This window comes from Euprymna scolopes, chromosome 2 (genome assembly GCF_053919585.1).
Source record: "Euprymna scolopes isolate OS-2025 chromosome 2, ASM5391958v1, whole genome shotgun sequence".
NCBI classification, from domain to species: Eukaryota; Metazoa; Mollusca; class Cephalopoda; order Sepiida; family Sepiolidae; genus Euprymna; species Euprymna scolopes.
Window position 1 is genome coordinate 63806140 of NC_136483.1, and position 21925 is coordinate 63828064.

Sequence of the window (21925 nt, forward strand, 5' to 3'; positions counted from 1 at the left end):
ATTGCATTACACCAGAACGACAATAAGGATACCGTTTCGGTCAACAAAGGACTTCGAGAGCTAGCTTCCAATGAAACCAGAAGTATAAGTCACCCGAATAAGGTCCTTTTTGACCGAAACGATAGCTCTGTTATCGTCATTACATAATGTAATTTATTTACTTAAAAGTAAAATAGCTTGCTCTTTTTGCTGAGTACTGTCAATAACCTCGTTAAATTCATTAATATATATATATATATATATATATATATATATATATATAGAGAGAGAGAGAGAGAGAGAGAGTGTGTAGTGATAGGCGGGTCTTGCAAGTTTAGATTCGAAACCGCATTATTTGGGCAGCAATTAGATATTTTATCCGTACGCTATCACGTTCGTAACGAAAATAGTTAGAATTATGATGTTCTCATATTTATTTAAATCACAGAGAGCTCAATTCTTTTTACAAAATGTCATATTTTACATTAATATGTGTACAGTTACAGTATCGACTTCTCAGAATGCTAAATTGTTTTTACGAGGAGCTATGCTTTACGCTGTGCTACTCGGGAGTTCAATCAACAAGTGGAATGCAAATATATATATATATATATATACATATACATATCAGGTTATATATACATATATATACATATATATATATATATTTAATAATTATTATGGATATATATATATATATATATATATGTATATATTCCATAATAATTATTAAATACCTACAGACACTAGTGTTTCATCCTTTCAGGAATCATCAGTGCAGGGTGTCACGATTAACACCGGTCGATAGATCCGAATTCGGCATCAGAATCACTACTTTATTTAATCACATAAATTAATATATGATGATATAATTTTATGCGTAAATTTTCAGTATTTACTTTAACAATGCTCAATACATAGGTAGAGCTAGGTTGTAAGTTATGAAAATATACATGGCAATTAAGCTACACAGAAGATTATGCGTTTTATTCTCGTGAGAATTCTTCAGGCCTATGCATAAGCCTGACGAATTCTTACGGGAATATATATATACGAATACATACGAATTCTCACGAATATATATATATATATATATATATATATATATATATATATATATATATATATATATATATATAAATACATCCGCGTTAACTGCAAACGTTTGTTAAGACAAAAGAAAACAATTTCTAGCTTTATGTTACGCTTTTTGCATCTAGTGTTATGTTTAGTTTCAGTTGGTAGTTGCAATTTGATCAGATTTCGTGCAAACAAATGTTTGATATTAATTTCATGCTGGAGAACTTGACTACAACACAACTACACGTCTGACGTGTATGATTGGACATTAGAAGGTAATAGTATATCAACTGGTAAGTAACAGTTAGAATAAAGGTATTTTTGTCAATGTGCTCGGTAAATGTTTGGCGATGGCGTTTACAAAAGTCTTCGTTAAGATGGCTGCAAGGCTTCAGTTAATGAAATTCAATAACGAATACACTTGGATTATGCAATTTCTTTAAATCATGGTTCATTAATATTTCTGTTAACATGGTTTACAATTTAAAAATCAAATCGTAAACAAACGAAGACACAATATAATTATATATATATTATATATATATATATATATATATATATATATATATATATATATATATATATATATATAATATATATATATATACACGCATGCACACACGCACATATTATATATATATATACATATATATATTTATATGTAGTAAAACATTATCATTTATAAAATTAAATAAATTACAATATTTTTTCATAAAATATTCAAGCAAAGAATTATAAAATTTTTTTCATAATCATAACACTTTTTAAATTTTTGTCGGACCACAAATATTATAATTTATTTAATTTTATTTATCATCTATTTTACCCATTTCTTTAATTGTTCTATTTAGTATCTTCAGATTATTTATAATTTTAATAGGTTTTAGGATAATATATTTAGATTTGTAATTCTCTCTCTCTCTCTCTCTCTCTCTCTCTCTATATATATATATATATATATATATATATATATATATATATAGTATGAATATTTAAATAATTTATTAAAATTATCTTGGGAAATTCTCAGATGGAACCATCAAAAATAAAATTTAAATTTATCTTCAATAAGTAAAGAGGATAAAAGCTCAATATTCTACATCCCGTAAAATAGAGTTTAATATAACACATGCGAATTTAAAATAGTGTTTGAGCCAAATTCCAAAATAGAAAGATTATGCTAAGCACGTATACAGGCATTTTGAACCTCATTTCAATTCAAATCTCGTATGTTGTAAGACAAATAATCGAAAACATATCAGTTTTTTTCTTTTCAGCTGGTTTGAATCAAAATCGCTTTTCTTATAAAAAACATAAAAACACCCTACATTACGAAGAAACATATACAACTTACAAAGAAAGATAGATAAATTTATAGTTGTGTATATATTTCAAAAGAAATCTATATAAAAAATGCTCTGAAACATGTATGTGACAGTCTTTACCTTTTCCTTATCACGTGTCAATTAACTTTAAGCAAAATTTAAAAAATGCCTCTCAATATTATTTCAAAACAAATTATTATTTCATAAAACAAGTTTTTTTTTTATTTAAAAGACGAAAAAAATTAATAGGAAGCTATAATAGGCACTAAACGCTGAAAAACATTTTGGAATGTAAGATTTTCAATATGGCCGCTAAACAAACAGAGTTTGCAAGGGGGGATAATTTGCTTGTATTATGCCACAACTAAAGTTAATAAAAAATATAATAAAATATAAAAAGAGGGAGAGGTAGTTTTCTTGAAGCGTTGCTGGTAAATAAACGTGGAAGAGTATAGAAAGGAAAGGTAGTTTGCTTGAAGACTTGGCCGATGTGTCACATCATTTTAACATCCGGTTCCCTCCATTGCTATAACCTTCTTAGACTATTCAACATTTATGATAAAATATATTTTGTATTTGTGGGTTAAAATATAAAGGAACATTAATGCTGTAGTTGAAGAAACTACGCACAGAAGCGGTAGCACATCTGTTTGATCTGCTAGGTGACATAGTCGGGGAAAGCATAAGTTAGAAACTTGGATTTGTAGATGGTTTCTTATTATATGTGTCATTAATTCGCGTATAAGGGGGAATAGCTGCTTTAAGAAGGACGGATTGGCGAGGACAGAGGGTTGAGTATTCAACAGCAGGGAGAAAACACCAAAGTTTGGAATTGGAATTGTGAATTACGGTTTAAGTGAAGAAGAGTTCTGTCAGATTTCCTTTCAAGATTACAGAGTTGGTGCGAATAAGTGCATTAGTGAAGAGGAGTTCTGCAATATATATATATATATATATATATATATATATATATTTATATATATATATATATATATAGTTATATAACGGAGGTTTTCTTGTTTGTAGTATAATACTGACAATAACTTCCTCTCACATCTTGTTCGATTAGTTTATCGATCATATCGATTATCTAGTATCAACAGATACCTGTTTAGTTTACAATTGAATTTTCTATAACTTATTGTTAAAAAATCATGCATAATGGTTTGAAATGGTACTGAATGACAATTTTAGAATTATCCTTTTCAAAACCTAACAAATAAGATTCGGAATCACAAGTTTTATTAAAATAAACATGGTAAGTGCAACGTTCTTATTCCAAACGTATTTATATATTTTTTTTAAATCAACCGTGAATCAAAATTTCTAAATAAAAGTAGAATAATCTTTCTTAGTGTTTCATTCAAGGTTTTTATTGAATCATAGTTTAAAAACATGTGCTATAATATATTTCAGCGCAAATACACAATAATAACGAAATTTGAAATTTATGATATTGATGTTTAATGATCTTTTCTTAATTTTCATGTTGCAGTAACGAATATATCCAAAATTACGAAAAACTATGAGGCAAAATTATTGAATAAAACATTTTTTGACGAAAATTAGCGAAAATAAAATGTTTGGTTTAAGAAACACCGGAAAATTCCAATGGGAAATAAATACCGTGTAATTATTGCCAATTTAAAAAAATAACTTGTGTGTTAATAAATATAAGCTATCTGCAACATTTTTTAGCATTATTGAGTCATTTCCCTTTTTATTATATCACGTGTTCTCAAAATATGACGAGAGATTTTTACGATAAAGATCGAAAACTAGTGTTTTTTTAAGTAATGCGGTAATACTTAAGTACTTCGAACATGTCAATTAAATAGATGCCATTACGTTTAGTTGAAACTGACACAAAAAGTCAGTAGATAACATTATTCTTTTTAAATCGATTCTTTCGTTTTCCGAGTTTCTCTAATATAGTGTAGTCTCACCTATATGTCTTCTAAATTAATTATTTCGATATTCGTTTATTTTACTTCACACTAAATCTTAGTAAAATGTATTTTATTAATTTATTTTTCATTTGATAAAAAAGTCAATTATCGGTGGGTATTTCCCCGTATGGCATAATACAAATAAACTAATTTCCCTTCCACCCTGCACTATTTATTTAGACTGGTCATTATTTTAAAAAAATCCAACGTGACGAGATGTTCATCAGCGTTTTGTGTGTACGATTCAAATTATTATAACTAACATTTTTTTTCCTTTTAAAAGATGCATAAAATATAATTTTGTGCAATCATAATTTTACCTTGTGCTACTCGGAATTAAAGAAAAATCCCCTTAATTTAATGTTAAACGAATGTGTGTATTATTGTTTTTTTTTTTGTTTTTTTTACATCAACCGTTAATTACAAATCAAATAATCTTATATCATTGTATTTTGTTTCACTGTATTTTCACGCAAGGAGCTTCATGAGTTCCGGTGTCTAGTTTGAACGAAAAGTATTTGCCCGTTTCCCCAGCAACAGAAAACGTTTGGTGTGAGAACTGCCTATTCACCAAGAAGATTCCTAAACTCATCCACGTTTTACAACTTATTTGATTTGGATCACAGTTTTTTTAGCATTCAAAGAAGGTTAACACGTATTTGAAACATTTTCGAAAAGGAATATATTTTTTTGTCAGTGTCTTTGCTAAAACGAAAAAAAAAATCACTTCTACGTTTAACACCCCATCCGTTCAGTTTTGAACACCCCCATGATTTCTGGGTTTGACATCGTAAAATTTCATTTTTAAATCAAGAACTGCGCATGAATAATAAACAGAATGAACAGAAAATGATTGAAAAACTGAAAAGATATATAAAAATAATGAATATATTCTTTGAACGATGAAAAGAAATCGACTTACAAGGAAAAAAAAATATATATTTAACTGCTATGCGTTTAATTCCCGCTTCGTCTTTGATTTCGGACCAAAAACTCGTCACTGGATGCAGAGTTACATTAAACTTTTTACTTGTATTCCAATGATTAATACATATTTGTTTTCTCTTTCTCTTTCTCTCTCTCTCTCTCTCTCTCTCTCACACACACGCACGCGCGTGCACACACACACATACACATAAACACACACACACGAGAAAAACACTTGCTTGGGAAGTGGGATACGATACTATTTGATTGTGTTATTCTTTACAAACTTTTGTAGAAGAGAAAACGGAATCGGTCAAGTGTTGACTGTTAATATTATTGTTCTTATGTTGTGGTGTAAAAGACTATATCTTCCATTCTCCATACTTCGATATATATATATATATATATATATATATATATATATATATATATATATATATATATATAATAATAATAAAAACACTAGTAAGAATGAAACTAATAAATCTGGATGAAGTTCAACTTTAAGAGTTCCCAACGTTACAGATGAAACTCCTCAATTTTCAAATATTGCTGCGTTCTTGACAACATTTCTAAGAAGATATATTGACATTTACATTATTCGTCTATTTTGGACTATTTTACTTATCTTGTTTGGTATAATTTTCACAGCGCTTCCGCCATTGAATTCTTGTGTTTCGTTACAAAAGGCACTCGAAAGAATCTGGAAAGTATGCATTCAAAACATTGTAACGATAACCACCACTAACGACGACAACAACCACTATCACCACCATCATCATCATAACTAGCAACAACAACAACAACAACAACAACAACAACAACAACAACAACAACAACAGTATTAGACGTATAAATAAAATACTGGTTTTGTTCCTCAGTTTTTACGGATGGAATTTGGCATAGTGAAAGTACCTTTTCTATTCGTAGGCGAGGAGATAAATTATTATCGCAAATTTATTCAAACTAATTATAAACAATGTTTTAAACAAAAGACAACAATACGAAAAAAAAACAAAACAAAACAAAAACACAAAGAGAAAATGTAAAATTTGTCGCTGAAAAGTTTTACAAACATTCATATATCTAAACCATTTTCTAAAAGAAACAAATTAAAGTTAAATTACAAATTCTAATTTTTAATCGAATCAATCAAATTAATAGAGAAAAAGAAACAACAAAACATGCGTGAACAAAGAAGAGCAAATATAAAATACGTACATTAAATTTACGCGTCTAACGATGAACATGGTATTTCCAACCTAACCGTGACAGAGAGACAGACAGACATACTATACTTCTTACAAAAATGCTTGGACGTTTCTAAAAATAAAAACCTAAAAGCAACCCAACATATGCTATGAAATTCGTCCCTGAAATCATTACAATGTTTCAAATTCCAAATTATAAATAAAAAAAACCCACAAAAGTAAACATTAAAATTAAATTTCTACTTGGATGAGATGTTTATACCAGATTTCATTTCTACTAAATCGCCAAACAAAAAATCTACTCAAAACAACCACAAAATATGTCAAATCCGTCCAGTGCAAATCATTTTTGAAATAAAACCTACACAAACAGCAATGGCGAATTGTTTTGTTTGTAAAATTCGTTCATTTTAGTCGATCCCAAATCTGACAATACGATTTGATTGAACAGCCATCGACTTGCATGTGAAATGCTCAATGTCGAAATCACGCTACATTCGTATAATTCGGTGATGATTTCAATTGTTTTGCATTTCTCTAGGGTTCTTAACTTGACAGATAATAAGTGCTGATGTTGATTGCGCAACTTCTGCTTCACAATACTCTCCGCATTCGGATACATTCACGCACTTCTATAATTTCTTCCTATTATCTTGTATTGGGTTTTATACACGTTTGCCTTCAACTTCCCAGTTGAAAGGCATCCTTTCAGAAGAAATTAAATGTCTCTCAAGATATGAGAATATATATCTCTTCTTATCTTTTCTCTTCTATTCTTTCTATCTATCTATTTTCTATCTATCGTCTTCTTCTATCTTCTCTTCTATCTATCTTCTATCTTCTTCTTCTATCTATCTATCTTCTTTTTCTTCTTCTTCTTCTTCTTCTTTTTCTTCTTCTTCTACTTCTTCTTCTATTCTATCTAACGTCTATCTATCTGCTATCTATCTATCTATCTATCTATCTATCTATCTTCTTCTTCTATCTTCTATATAAATAAAATGAACTCATTTTTTCCCCTGCGATTTTGATCTAAATAGGATTGAAAATCAAGACATTCATGCAAATGTGCACGCACTGCAGCACATTACCTTTGGTGTTACAGGCCTATCATCTATCCACTTACTCGATAAACTTAGATTTCTATATTTTTTTCTGCTGAGAGTTCACGGCCAAATTCGGTTACAATCAATGGAAGTGGTAAGATATTTTCCCTCTATTACGTTCATACTCCTCCCGCGCCCACTTATCACCAGTGGGGATACGTCCACAAGGGACACTACGAGGAAGCGCCGGTTTGAGTTCGTAGTTGCTTTAAAAAAACGGATTGGCATTTTTCCATCGGTTGAAACGCAACTTTCGATTACGTCAAATCCAATGTTTACTTATGCCATTTCTTCCTTTTCTTTTTTTTAAATTTTTTTATTTATATTGGGAGGGAGGATTAACGAACCGAAGGGTTACTGATGCCATCTTTGTTTGTTTTAGGTTTTTTTCGTTTTTACTTTATTTTTTGTTTATTCTATTTACATTGGACCGAAAGGTTACTGATGCCGTCTTCGTCTTTTTTTTATTACTTTTTTTATCAAGCATACTTAACCCGCATTCAATTTTACCTTGCTTAATGTAATAGCAGTCTATCACAACGCTCTCTTACTGAAATCCGTTCTCCTCCGCATTAAAAATACAGTTTACACAGAGAAAATCGCGTTTATTACATAATTAAACAAACAAACGAAACCAACTACCATTGGATTCCCAACTGTATTTACGCCACGTATCTTCTTTCTTTTTCAACATAACCTCATCAATTAACACTCCCCAGCCAACATTCAGGTGAATACAGTTCAGTTCTCTTACAGAAATCCGTTCTCCGCCGCATTCTACAGTTTACACGGAAACAATCGCGTTTATTAAATACACAAAAACACGAAACGAACTAACATTGGATTCCAGATTTTACGCCTAACTCTATCCGTCTGCAACTATTAATTGCGTATCCAACTGTATCCTCATCGATTAACAATTCCCAGCCAACATTCAGGTAAATACAGTTTTATATGCAGCCGATTTCCAAGTATATGGATTTCTTCCATTTTCATTACTTTTTCCTCCCCCGATTTACCGTGATTTCCATTCAAGCTTGGATCATGCGACACCGGCAATCAGTCCAATTAAATGTAAATTGAGGCAGACGACATTGGATTTGGAAGAAAGCCACAATGACAGCGATGCATACGCACATGTTTAATTAACAACAATAAATACAAAAACCGGTGTACTTACACCTAACATTTATATGGTTAACAAATCTATTATTGCAGACAAATAATTACTTTATGTGGATAAATCTTTTGCATAAACAAAACAGAAGACAAATAAATAAATACATTAAATACTAGCATAAAATAAACATATTTGTCTTTTTTCTTCTTTTTTCTTCTTCTTTTTTCCTTTTTTCCTTCTTTTTCTTTTCTTCTTCTATGTCTTCTTTTTCTTCTTTTTTTCTTCTTTTTTCTTTCTTTTTTCTTCTTTTGTTCTTTTTCATCTTTTCTTCTTCTTTTTTTCTTCTTTTCTTTTCTTTTTTGGCCAATTGCACTTTTTTAAAAATCCACCCCTCCCCGGAAACAAACACCGGGAAACAATTTTTTTTTATTATTCTTTTGTTTTGATTTACCCAAAACCACACACACCTCGAAACACCTGGGCAACGCCGGGTATCCCCGCGAGTATATATATATATATATATATATATATATATATATATATATATATATATATATATTTATTTATTTATATATATATATATGTGTGTGTGTGTGTCTGTATATACCCGTACACATACACTTTTTCATGATAAAGCTAGAACCCAGAATTAGATGGAATCGAGCAATTGCATCGACAAGGGATAACGCCAAACCCAAAATGGGTTTCGAAGTACTGCATCTCATCAGTGACGTGCCCCGACATAGGCGCGAACCCAGGTCGTCGCACGCATGAAGTGTGCAATACTGACTTCATGCGTGCGACGACCTGGTTTTGTGTCTTTATCGGAGTACGCCACTGATGTGATGCAGTACATCGAAACCAACTTTGGGTCTGGCGTTATCCGTTGTCGATGCAATTGCTCGATTCCATCTAATTCTGGGTTCTAGCTTTATCATGAAAAAGTGTATGTGAACGGGTATTTATATATCTATCTATAATCTCCTCTTAATGTCTAATATATATATATATATATATATATATATATATATATATATATATATATAGTAAGTTATAAAAATATCTCAATACAGGAGAATTTCTCTCTCTCTTTCTCTTTCTCTCTCTCTCTCTCTCTCTCTCTCTCTCAGTGGGCACAATCTCTTCTCGGCTGCGCTATTAAAAAAATGCTCCGCCGAGGTAGCTCCACTTCTCAGTAAACCAAACTATACAACAAATGTCTTAACGAATCTTGCTTTCCTGACTGCTGGAAAACTACTTCTGTAGTACCAGTTTTCAAGAATTCTGGCGAAAGAACTGACCCATTAAATTATCCCCCCATTAGCCGCCTCAGACTTTTCGTCAAAATATTTGAGTGCATAATTAACCAAGCTCTAGTATCATCACCTTACAGATGCTAAACTTCTGACCGATTCACAATATGGATTTAGACAAGCCCGTTCCACAGCAGATATTCTAACTGTAATCTCTGAACGTGTATACCATTCATTGGACTAAGCAGAGGAAGAGAGAGCGGTAGCCCTAGATATATCTAAGGTTTTTGAAAGGGTATGGCACGGTGGTATTCTCAGGAAAATCAAATCATACGGTATCATTGGACGAATACTTAACATAATGAAATCCTTCTTAAGTAAGAAAAAAAATCCAGATTGTCCTTGACGGTCGTACATCTAAACAATATGATATGAATACGGGAGTACATCAGGGATCTATTCTTGGACCTTTATTATTCTTAATATGCATAAATGACCTCCCTAACAAAATTGTCTCTGAGATGGGTATATATGCTGATGACGCCACACTCTATAACAGGCACGAGGGGAAAACAAATGAGCATATATATAAGAAAATGGCAGAAACTCTAGAGGAAGACCTCCAATCTGTAGTGGAATGGGGACAAAAATGGATGGTTACATTCGATGCTGCCAAAACTTAACTTGTTTCTTTCAATAATTGCAAGAAACCTTTTTTACCACTAATAGCAATGGCCAAAGGCACACTACCTGAAAGTACTTTTTATACAAAGGAGTCACCACTTATCAAGGCCCAGAGGCCACTCGAGGATAAGGCTTAATAAGTGTACAGTGGTCAATGAAAAAGTGACGTATTAATTGTTGGTAGTGGAAATTTGATAAATTGGATTACTTAAGCACTTGTTTACGTTGGACTTGAAGACGACCATATTATAGTCAGCTAGAAAGCAAGCAAATGGAAGAGAGTTCCACAGGTGTGCAGTTCTAAGAAAAAAGCTTTGTTCATGGAATCTACGTTTAGGTTTAGGCACGGATAAAGAGTGAGGGAAATTATTGATAGTGTTTTCAGCTAGCGCAATGTTTCTCCTGGATGTGTGGTGAGGGAAGAACCATAGATTGGAGCTCAGACGAGCACTTGCAATGACAATAACGAAAAAGCAGAAACAGGCTCGCAACATCTCTTCTGTGAGAAAGAGGTTGCAGAGAAGAGAAAAGGGCATTCCCCACTAGGGTACGATGTCTATTTTGAACTCTGTCAAGGCAGGATAAGTCTTTCTAGTAGCTCCTGCTCAGATGTGGCTACAGTACTCTGGCTCTTATATAAGTAGAGAATTGCATAAGCAGTGAGGTATCTACTGGATCGATAAAAGGATCCAACCATTTTCCCATTTCATATCAGGAGTAATGGTCAAGCCCAATAGCTTGTCAAAACATGGACCCTCCACAAGACGAGAGCTATTTATTTCAATTGATGCCAAATGGGGATCAAAGCGTTGATGATGTAAAGACAAAAGCTTGGTTTTAGGTGCATTAAAAGTAACCAGCCACATTTTCCCCATTGTACCACGTGCTCAAGATCAGAGAAGAGAGAATCAGAGAGAACTTGGTCGTTTCCGGACTTTGACGGGCTACCATAGATGATAGTTTCGTCAGCATAAATGTCTACGAATGATCATAGGATGTGATTTGGGAGATCATTGATGTAGATCAGGAAGAGAGTTGGCCCCAGGATAGACCTCTGAGGGGCTCCAGTATTAATATTGTGAGTTTCTGATTTCTGCCCATCAACCACTACTCTTATTTATCTATCAGAGAGAAATGATTTAATAATTGAGAAGACATTTCCAGCTATACCATAGCTGGAGATCTTGTGAAATAGACCTTTATGCCATACCTTATCGAAGACCTTTGATATGTCAAGAGCAACTGCCCTATAAAGGAAGCCTCCGCCGGTAATCTTATGAGATATAACCGTTAGCACATCTGCTTTAGATCTAGCAGAACGGAAACCATATTGTATGTCACTAAGAAGTTTATTTCTGCTGCAGTGGTTGACTACTTCTCGATTTAACACATGTTCCAGCAACTTACTCATAATGCACAGGAGACATAGGTCTATACTGAGAGGTGACCGATCACCTAATTTCTTAAATATTGGGCATACTGACAAGGTTTTCCTTTATTTATTTAGAATTCAATAAAGCTTCCCCCAACATTCTATAATTCCTCTTAATCTTTTACGTCCTTAATGAACCCTACACTAGTTTAAAAAGTTTGAGAGTATGGGAGCTAGTTCTGGTTAAAGCTTTTTTAGCACTAAAATAGTAATGCCGTCAGGACCAGTTGCCTTACTAGAATCAAGGTTTTTGATTAGCTTGGCAACATCACGCACAGATATTTGTATGTCGCATAGTGTTTTCTGATACAGGTGGAAATACTAGGGATTAGCGGCCTTAGTCACATAGTATAGAATTAGCTGTGAAGTTCTTGGCAAAGAGTTTGGCTTTATCTGGTGCTGACGAGATTACCTCAGGTTCATTGATGATAGTTGGGATAGAGCACGTGTTTCTGTTTAGGATCCTGTTCGATCTTTACCAAAATTGATGGGAACCAAGCCGCTGCTCAGCTACTTTGGACTTGACGGACTGAGCATACAATTCTCTTGCGTTTTTTTTATTACTCTTTTACAGTGGTTGGTTGCAGTCCTGAAATCGACTTGAGTCTCAGTACATCTAGAAGCAATGGAAAACGTGATTTCTGTGCGCAATGACAACAACACATTCTGGGGGCCTAACGTTCACATGGAAAATGAGTTGAAACAGTTACATTGAGAGCATTGCTTAAGTCGTAGCGAAGAAGGTAGGCTCATTCTACCGTGGTAGAAAACTACTAACGCCTGAAAGTTTCCTGTACCTCTATAAGGCTACCATTCACGTATGTATGGAGTATTGTTGTCACATTTGAGTTGGTGCATCTGCTACTAGTCTCTTGCTCCTGGACAAGGTTCAAAAGAGAGTCACCAATCTGATAGGTCCTGAACTGTCATCTAACCATCAGCCTCTGTCCTATCGACGAAATATTGCATCTCTCTGCCTGTTGTACAAGTAGTTTAATGGTGAATGCTCTGCCGAACTGCAAGCACTTGTACCTCATCGACGTAAATATCCTCGACAAACCCGACAAGCAACTAAATCCCACCCCTACACAATAGAGATTCCTAGATGTAAGAAAGCTTTCTACTTTAGTAGTTTCTTCTCCAGAACTGCCAGACTTTGGAACTCTCTTCCGGGCCCCTGCTTCCCCAACTGTACTGACATGCAGATGTTCAAGTGTAACGTGAACAGACATCTTGCTGCCACACTCTCTACACAGTACCCCTGTAGCTTATGTCTCTGATAGTAGCCCCCTACATCAAAGTGGTCATGTACCTTGTTTGGGGTGAAAATGTAATACACACACACACACACACACACACATACACACACACATATATACACACACACACACACACACACACACACACACACACACACACACACACACACACACACACACACACACATATATATATATACGAGGGGCGTGGAATAAGTAATGCCCCTGACCCACTTCCATGTGTCTAATGTAGCTGAAATTTTACATGTGCAATGATTTATATCTCTACGGGTTATATGGCAAATTACAGCTCTGAACTAATTGTGGTTTCTGTTTTACAGGTGTTTGAACTGAGTCAGGTGTGAAATGGAGCCTGTTGAATGTCGAGCAGTGATTCGGTTTTTGTATTTGAAAGGACACACACCACAGGAGATTTTTAAAGAAATGAAAGAAACTTATGGTGATAATGCCCCATCATATGACCTTGTAAAACGCTGGCATCGTGAATTCAAACATGGCCGGAAGTCTGTGGAAACAGCTCCCAGACCTGGTCGCCCCCCTTCTTCTGCTATTGATGAGGCATCTGTCCGTCAAGTTGAGGTTGCCATTTTGGAAGATCGGCGCATTACTACTCACCAAATAGCCCAAGATGTCAAGATTAGTACAGGGTCTGTGGAAACTATCATTCATGACCATTTGCATATGCATAAGGTGTCTACTAGATGGATTCCCAGGTTGCTCACACCATTCCAGAAGCGAGAACGCGTCGAGTGCTCGAGGATAAATTTGGAGATGTACCTAGAAGATGAGTCAAAGTTTTCAAAAGACTGATTACACAGGATGAAACCTGGGTCCATCACTATGATCCAGAGACCAAACCCAGTCAATGCAGTGGAAGCACTTAGACTCACCACCCCAAAGAAGCAAGGGTCCAGCCCTCCGCTGGCAAGGTCATGCTCACAATTTTCTGGGACCTGGACGGAGTAGTGATGACAATTTCCTGGAAAAGGGTACCACATTTACAGGAGCCTATTATGCTTCACTTTTAATGAAATTAAAGGAAGTTATCCAAATCAAGAGACGGGGCAAGATCAGCAAAGATACCCTCCTGCAGGACAACGCTCCGGTCCACAACTCGAATTTCGCCAGATCAGAAGCACGGGTGTGTGGTTATGAAATACTCCCTACTCTCCTGACCTTGCACCCTCTGACTTTCACTTCCCAGCCATGAAGTTGTTTTTGAAAGGAAAGCGTTTCTCAGATGATGCAGCCTTGATTTCTGAAGTCACGTCGTAGTTTGAGGACCAACCTGGAGTGTTTTACAAAAACGGTCTCCAGAGCTGCATCAAACGATGGGAGAAATGCATAACTCTGGTGGTTCCTATGTAGAGAAAGCCTAATAACTGTGCCAAGTTTCGTTGCTCTACTGCTATGGGAAGTGGGTCAGGGGCATTACTTATTGCACTCCCCTCGTATATATATATATATATATATATATATATATATATATATATATATATATATTATTTAATGCAACGGAGACACTTTGTTTACGATTCATTTTTGAATTTTTCGATTTTCCGTATAATCTTTTTTGTATCAAAATCAAAAATATTAATAAAAGTTCCATAATTGTTGCTGTCACGAGCGCTTTCGATTCGTCCACGAATCATCATCAGGTGTTGAAGTAAAAGTGCGAAGAAGCGAAAATGAGAATTAAAAGTTAAAACTAAAACATACGGTATAAGTTAAAATATAGTCGATGAAAAGTCGATTAAAAATATAGTTCGATTAAAAATTCGAGTATCAGCAGATTCGTGGACACCTTTAACAAAGTCCGTCCAATACGAACTACGCAAGACATTTTAGAACGTTACTGTTTTTCTCGAATTCAATATCATTTATAGTGTATTAAATTGAAGGGTTCTAATATATGACGCTTCAAGAATTTTCAATTAAAAAAAAAATTATACTAGCATGGGATGCCGGCGTTGCCCGGATGTTTGGGGGTGTATGTTGAGCAAAAAAAAAAAAAAAACCGTACCGCGAAGGAGGAAAAGAACGAGGGGAACGTGACGTCTTTGCTGTTACGACCACTGCCAAACCGGAAGTAACGTAGGTTTAAATTAAGGCTAGACAATAGAAAAGAGAAGATGACTTTCGACAATATCGGCGAAAAAATCGACCCCTCCCTGTAGAAAAGTACCCAGTTGAAGGTGAAGAAATTAATGTTTTTAGCCAATTTTTTGATATTTATCGTCTGAAAGGTTGTGCTTATAAACGATACTGATCTTGTGGAAATCCGTCGCCTCTGTCGAAAATTTTAGGCAGACATGCAAACATACATACATATATTTATATATTGGTAGCTCAAATTTTCGACCCAAACCGATTAAAAAGCTTGCCCTATCTCTGAATACCCTTTATGTAAAATTTCAAATGTTTCGACCAGAAATTGTCTTTTAGTAATTTGGTGGAGACCGCAGCGGTCATTATTTAAAAACTTTGACCCCTATTATGACCCCTTAACATTATTGTTTCGGGCTCAAATCAAGTTATTAAGTTAGATCCATATTCAAGGAACCTAAAGTTTCAAGGGTTTAGACGCAAAATTGGCGGAGGAGTTTGGTAGAGTTCTCAAAGGTCAAATCGTTGAATTTAGACTCCTTAACAACCAACCGAAAACCGATGACAAAGATTTCCCCACATCTCAGTACCCTGCATATCAAATTTCGAGTCTGTAGACTGAAAATTGTCAGAGATATTGTGTAGGGAAATGTACACAGACAGACAGTCACTTTCACTTATATATATATATATATATATATATATATATATATATATATATATATATATATATATAAAGTTATAAAAATATATTGCAATTACGTTACACAAAATCTTCATGTCATCTTCATGGAAAATCGTCAGGGTAGAATGCATGGAATTCCTGTTGTCCTATATATATCCGCATGGTTTTAAGTAGCTTCATTCATTCAAGTGGTGTCCTGCCTGGCACATACATTGACGGCTATGACTCTCAATCTATCTCCCTCCTTCAAGGCATTCGTGAATTCATTGTTGCTCATCATTTACAAACAAATTCACGTTGTTTCTCGAAAATGCTTGATGTATTGCTGCAACTTTCTTTGCAGTTGTACTGACAGTACGTTGCAGTTTCTTTCTGCCCGAGCAAGACCCTTACTAGGCAATCGTCCTGACCATTGTACCCAAATGGATCTGCTACCCAGTATAACGTGGTGTGAAGACCCGACCTCCTTCGGTTAAGATGAAACATGAAGAAGACCGTAATGTCCACATAGTCCTAGGTGGTTCGGGTCGGATATCTACCAAAGTCTTGCGACGCAGTTTCATTCGCTTTCACAAATGCACGGTTGATATGACTTGCCTTCTAGTTTTTTTAGATTATTCCCCTTGGACCAGTGTCACTTAGAGAGCTAAGACAATCTTTTATGATTAAAAAGTTCTTCTAATCTAATGTCCTTGAAAAACAACATATAGTTTGACTAACCATACATATTTTTTAATTATCTTCCCTGGACCATTATCGCGTAGCAGATGAACACATTTGCTTTTTTTCATGCTCAAAATATTCTTCTAATTCATCTATTCAGGCTAGAAGCGGGTGTTCACTTTTTCTTTATTTTTTTTTATTATTATCACTATTTAAAAAAAAATTATTTTTAATTACTTTTACTATTATTTTTAATTACCTTAACTTGGATCTATGATTTCCCTCTGAAGTCAAAGTTCACACCGAACGGTCCCTCGATTTCTTCGCTTATAAAAGAAATCATTTTTAAGTACTTCATCAATTTATATTCGGGTCTTTGGTAATCACTTTCACTGGGGTGGCATTAACCTTCGCACCAGCCCTAGCTGGGGTTACAACGATTTCATGTGAGTTTAGACGAGAATCACAATCCCTGCCATAGGTACAGGCAACCTTGATGTGTTTTTTCTCAATCCTTCTCACTCGCTTGTTCACACACTAACATCGTGATTAGAACTGTTATCAAGCTTATCTAATTTCCCACCATGGTTACCTTATGGAAGCTGACCCATGACCCAATGTTTTTCGTTACGGGTTGTGAAACACATGTAAAAAAAGAAAATATAGGCATCCATTGAAACAAGAATTATGTTTGTGGTATACACGGTCTTCTGTATGCTCTGTCTTATGGCAGTCATTGCACCGCCAAAGATTAGCAGAGATATCAGAAAGTTTGGTTGATTCTATACAAAGCATTCACAAATCTAAACACATTATCTCTGTGAATTTTCGTGGCGGAACCTCATGCTTTGAAATCGACGGGACAACACACACACACACACACACACACACACACACACACACACACACACACACACACACACACACACACATATATATATGTGTGTGTGTGCGTGTATTGACAGATTATGGATACCCACTGTAAGAGTACCTGCATGTGGAATTTTTTGTGGCAAGAATTGCACAATCTCCATTCACACCTTCCTGAGTATGCGTCGTTAAATAACAGTGGCAAGTGGAGGTTCAATACCGTGATAAGTGGATATCGCATACAATGCCGGAATAAGCGGGGATCACATTACGACGCCTAGAATTTCCAATATATATATATATATATATATATATATATATATATATATATATATATGTGTGTGTGTGTGTGTGTGTGTATATATATATATATATATATATATATATATATATATATATATATGACTCTTTTAGTGCATAGAAAGCGTGTCTCTTTTAAAGAATATATGCTATTTCAGTCTATTATATAATACACTTTTAGCATCGAAAAAAGGCCTTACTAGTTGCTCACTTAGTCGGTTTATTTTGTTATTTCAAACAATGTCAAACAAGTATGCAGACAGAGGAAAACATTCCCAATTATTTGCAGCAGAACGCACCATTCTTATTGGGGCAGTCGATTTTCCACTTGTATGTTTTGATGCAATGTGCAATTCGATATTCTGCTGTGTTTCCATTTCATACAGCTTGTCATAAACCTATATAGCAAACAGCTTCATCTACATTGCCAATTTTTCTATCACTGTAGTTAAAACTGTAACAAATGAAAATCGCCAGCAATTAGACAGCAATCATGTCAAAATAAATCTAAGCACGTATCTAACAGGATACGAACTGGTTTGTTTTTAACTCAGTCTTTGGCCTTCGGGACAAGATCAAAGTGTAGTATCTGTTCCGGCAGATGCTGCACTTAAGATAATTTGTAACAGTCAATGGAGGGGAAACCCTCTATACTGGGACAATTATTATTTTTGGTAACCAGAGTGACCCCTTTTAGGGGAGCTGGTTTTTACCTCACATTAAAAACGGCCTTGTGCCTAATTTGCTCAGTGGGGGAGCAAATAAATACCATCTGTTCCGGCAGATGCTGCACTTAAGATAATTTGTACCAGTCAATGGGGGGGAAACCCTCTATACTGGGACAATTATTATTTTTGGTAACCAGAGTGCCCCCTTTTTGCCTACTTTTAGGGGAGCTGGTTTTTACCTCACATTAAAAACGGCCTTGTGCCTAATTTGCTCAGTGGGGGAGCAAATAAATACCATCTGTTCCGGCAGATGCTGCACTTAAGATAATTTGTACCAGTCAATGGAGGGGAAACCCTCTATACTGGGACAATTATTATTTTTGGTAACCAGAGTGACCCCTTTTTGCCTACTTTTAGGGGAGCTGGTTTTTACCTCACATTAAAAACGGCCTTGTGCCTAATTTGCTCAGTGGGGGAGCAAATAAATACCATCTGTTCCGGCAGATGCTGCACTTAAGATAATTTGTACCAGTCAATGGAGGGGAAACCCTCTATACTGGGACAATTATTATTTTTGGTAACCAGAGTGCCCCCTTTTTGCCTACTTTTAGGGGAGCTGGTTTTTACCTCACATTAAAAACGGCCTTGTGCCTAATTTGCTCAGTGGGGGAGCAAATAAATACCATCTGTTCCGGCAGATACTGCACTTAAGATAATTTGTACCAGTCAATGGAGGGGAAACCCTCTATACTGGGACAATTATTATTTTTGGTAACCAGAGTGCCCCCTTTTTGCCTACTTTTAGGGGAGCTGGTTTTTACCTCACATTAAAAACGGCCTTGTGCCTAATTTGCTCAGTGGGGGAGCAAATAAATACCATCTGTTCCGGCAGATACTGCACTTAAGATAATTTGTACCAGTCAATGGAGGGGAAACCCTCTATACTGGGACAATTATTATTTTTGGTAACCAGAGTGACCCCTTTTAGGGGAGCTGGTTTTTACCTCACATTAAAAACGGCCTTGTGCCTAATTTGCTCGGTGGGGGAGCAAATAAATACCATCTGTTCCGGCAGATGCTGCAGGCTATGACTAGCTATGACTAGCTATGACTAGCAAAGACCAGATGTGGGGGCAACCCCACATGCCTGACTTTTAACCAGCTCCCATTTCCCACCTCTCGGGAGCTGGTCCCCCTTTTTCCCTTCCCCCTCCCTTCACTCCTCACATTAAAAATCGGCCTTGTGCCTAATTTGCTCGGTGGGGGAGCAAATAAATACCATCTGTTCCGGCAGATGCTGCACTTAAGATAATTTGTACCAGTCAATGGAGGGGAAACCCTCTATACTGGGACAATTATTATTTTTGGTAACCAGAGTGCCCCCTTTTTGCCTACTTTTAGGGGAGCTGGTTTTTACCTCACATTAAAAACGGCCTAGTGCCTAATTTGCTCAGTGGAGGAGCAAATAAACACCATCTGTTCCGGCAGATACTGCACTTAAGATAATTTGTACCAGTCAATGGAGGGGAAACCCTCTATACTGGGACAATTATTATTTTTGGTAACCAGAGTGCCCCCTTTTTGCCTACTTTTAGGGGAGCTGGTTTTTACCTCACATTAAAAACGGCCTTGTGCCTAATTTGCTCAGTGGGGGAGCAAATAAATACCATCTGTTCCGGCAGATGCTGCAGGCTATGACTAGCTATGACTAGCTATGACTAGCAAAGACCAGATGTGGGGGCAACCCCACATGCCTGACCTTTAACCAGCTCCCATTTCCCACCTCTCGGGAGCTGGTCCCCCTTTTTCCCTTCCCCCTCCCTTCACTCCTCACATTAAAAATCGGCCTTGTGCCTAATTTGCTCGGTGGGGGAGCAAATAAATACCATCTGTTCCGGCAGATGCTGCACTTAAGATAATTTGTACCAGTCAATGGAGGGGAAACCCTCTATACTGGGACAATTATTATTTTTGGTAACCAGAGTGCCCCCTTTTTGCCTACTTTTAGGGGAGCTGGTTTTTACCTCACATTAAAAACGGCCTTGTGCCTAATTTGCTCAGTGGAGGAGCAAATAAACACCATCTGTTCCGGCAGATACTGCACTTAAGATAATTTGTACCAGTCAATGGAGGGGAAACCCTCTATACTGGGACAATTATTATTTTTGGTAACCAGAGTGACCCCTTTTTGCCTACTTTTAGGGGAGCTGGTTTTTACCTCACATTAAAAACGGCCTTGTGCCTAATTTGCTCAGTGGGGGAGCAAATAAATACCATCTGTTCCGGCAGATACTGCAAGCAAAGACCATATGTGGGGGCAACTCCACATATAAGACCTTGGTCAATGTAGGGGCAACCCTTCATACCAATTGTCACTATGCAGCTCCCCTACTCCCCGGGGAGTTGTTCCCCATTTCCCCTTCACTCCTCACTTAAAAAATCGGCCTTGTGCCTAATTTGCTCGGTGGGGAGCAAATAAATACCATCTGTTCCGGCAGATACTGCAAGCTATGACTAGCTATGACTAGCAAAGACCAGATGTGGGGGCAACCCCACATGCCTGACCTTTAACCAGCTCCCATTTCCCACCTCTCGGGAGCTGGTCCCCTTTTTCCCTTCCCCCTCCCTTCACTCCTCACATTAAAAATTGGCCTTGTGCCTAATTTGCTCGGTGGGGGAGCAAATAAATACAATCTGTTCCGGCAGATACTGCAAGCTATGACTAGCTATGACTAGCAAGGACCAGATGTGGGGGCAACCCCACATGCCTGACCTTTAACCAGCTCCTATTTCCCACCTCTCGGGAGCTGGTCCCCTTTTTCCCTTCCCCCTCCCTTCACTCTTCACATTAAAAATCGGCCTTGTGCCTAATTTGCTCGGTGGGGGAGCAAATAAATACCATCTGTTCTTCAGATGCTGTACTTTAATTTCTTGTTCTCTCTCAGTGAAGGAGAAATCCTTCACGACTGAGACAATTTTTATTTTTGTTCCTTTTCTCCACGTTAAAAAACGACCCTGGTGTCTAACTCTGTCCCGTGGGGAGGCATTGTAAATAGAAACTCAGTCTGGACAATCTGGTTGAAAAGTATATGATGTTAAGAATCCCGAAACATAATGAAATAAACATAGCAATATAACGAATACAATAAAAAAAAAAAATACAAAGCAACCACATCGAATCCATTCATGAGGCTATTTTTTAATTTATTTTTAATGTGAAGAATATTATTTTAAAGCCTATATATATATCGATATCTATATATATATAAATCCACATTTCTATCTAT

At 35.9% G+C, this 21925-nt stretch overlaps 1 protein-coding gene across 1 annotated transcript in view; it reads left to right on the top strand.

Annotated features, from left to right (window-relative positions):
- LOC145291698 (sushi, von Willebrand factor type A, EGF and pentraxin domain-containing protein 1-like) overlaps positions 1-21925 on the top strand; it is a 319198-nt gene that overhangs the window by 168402 nt on the left and 128871 nt on the right. The gene's annotated exons all lie outside the window — the stretch shown is intronic.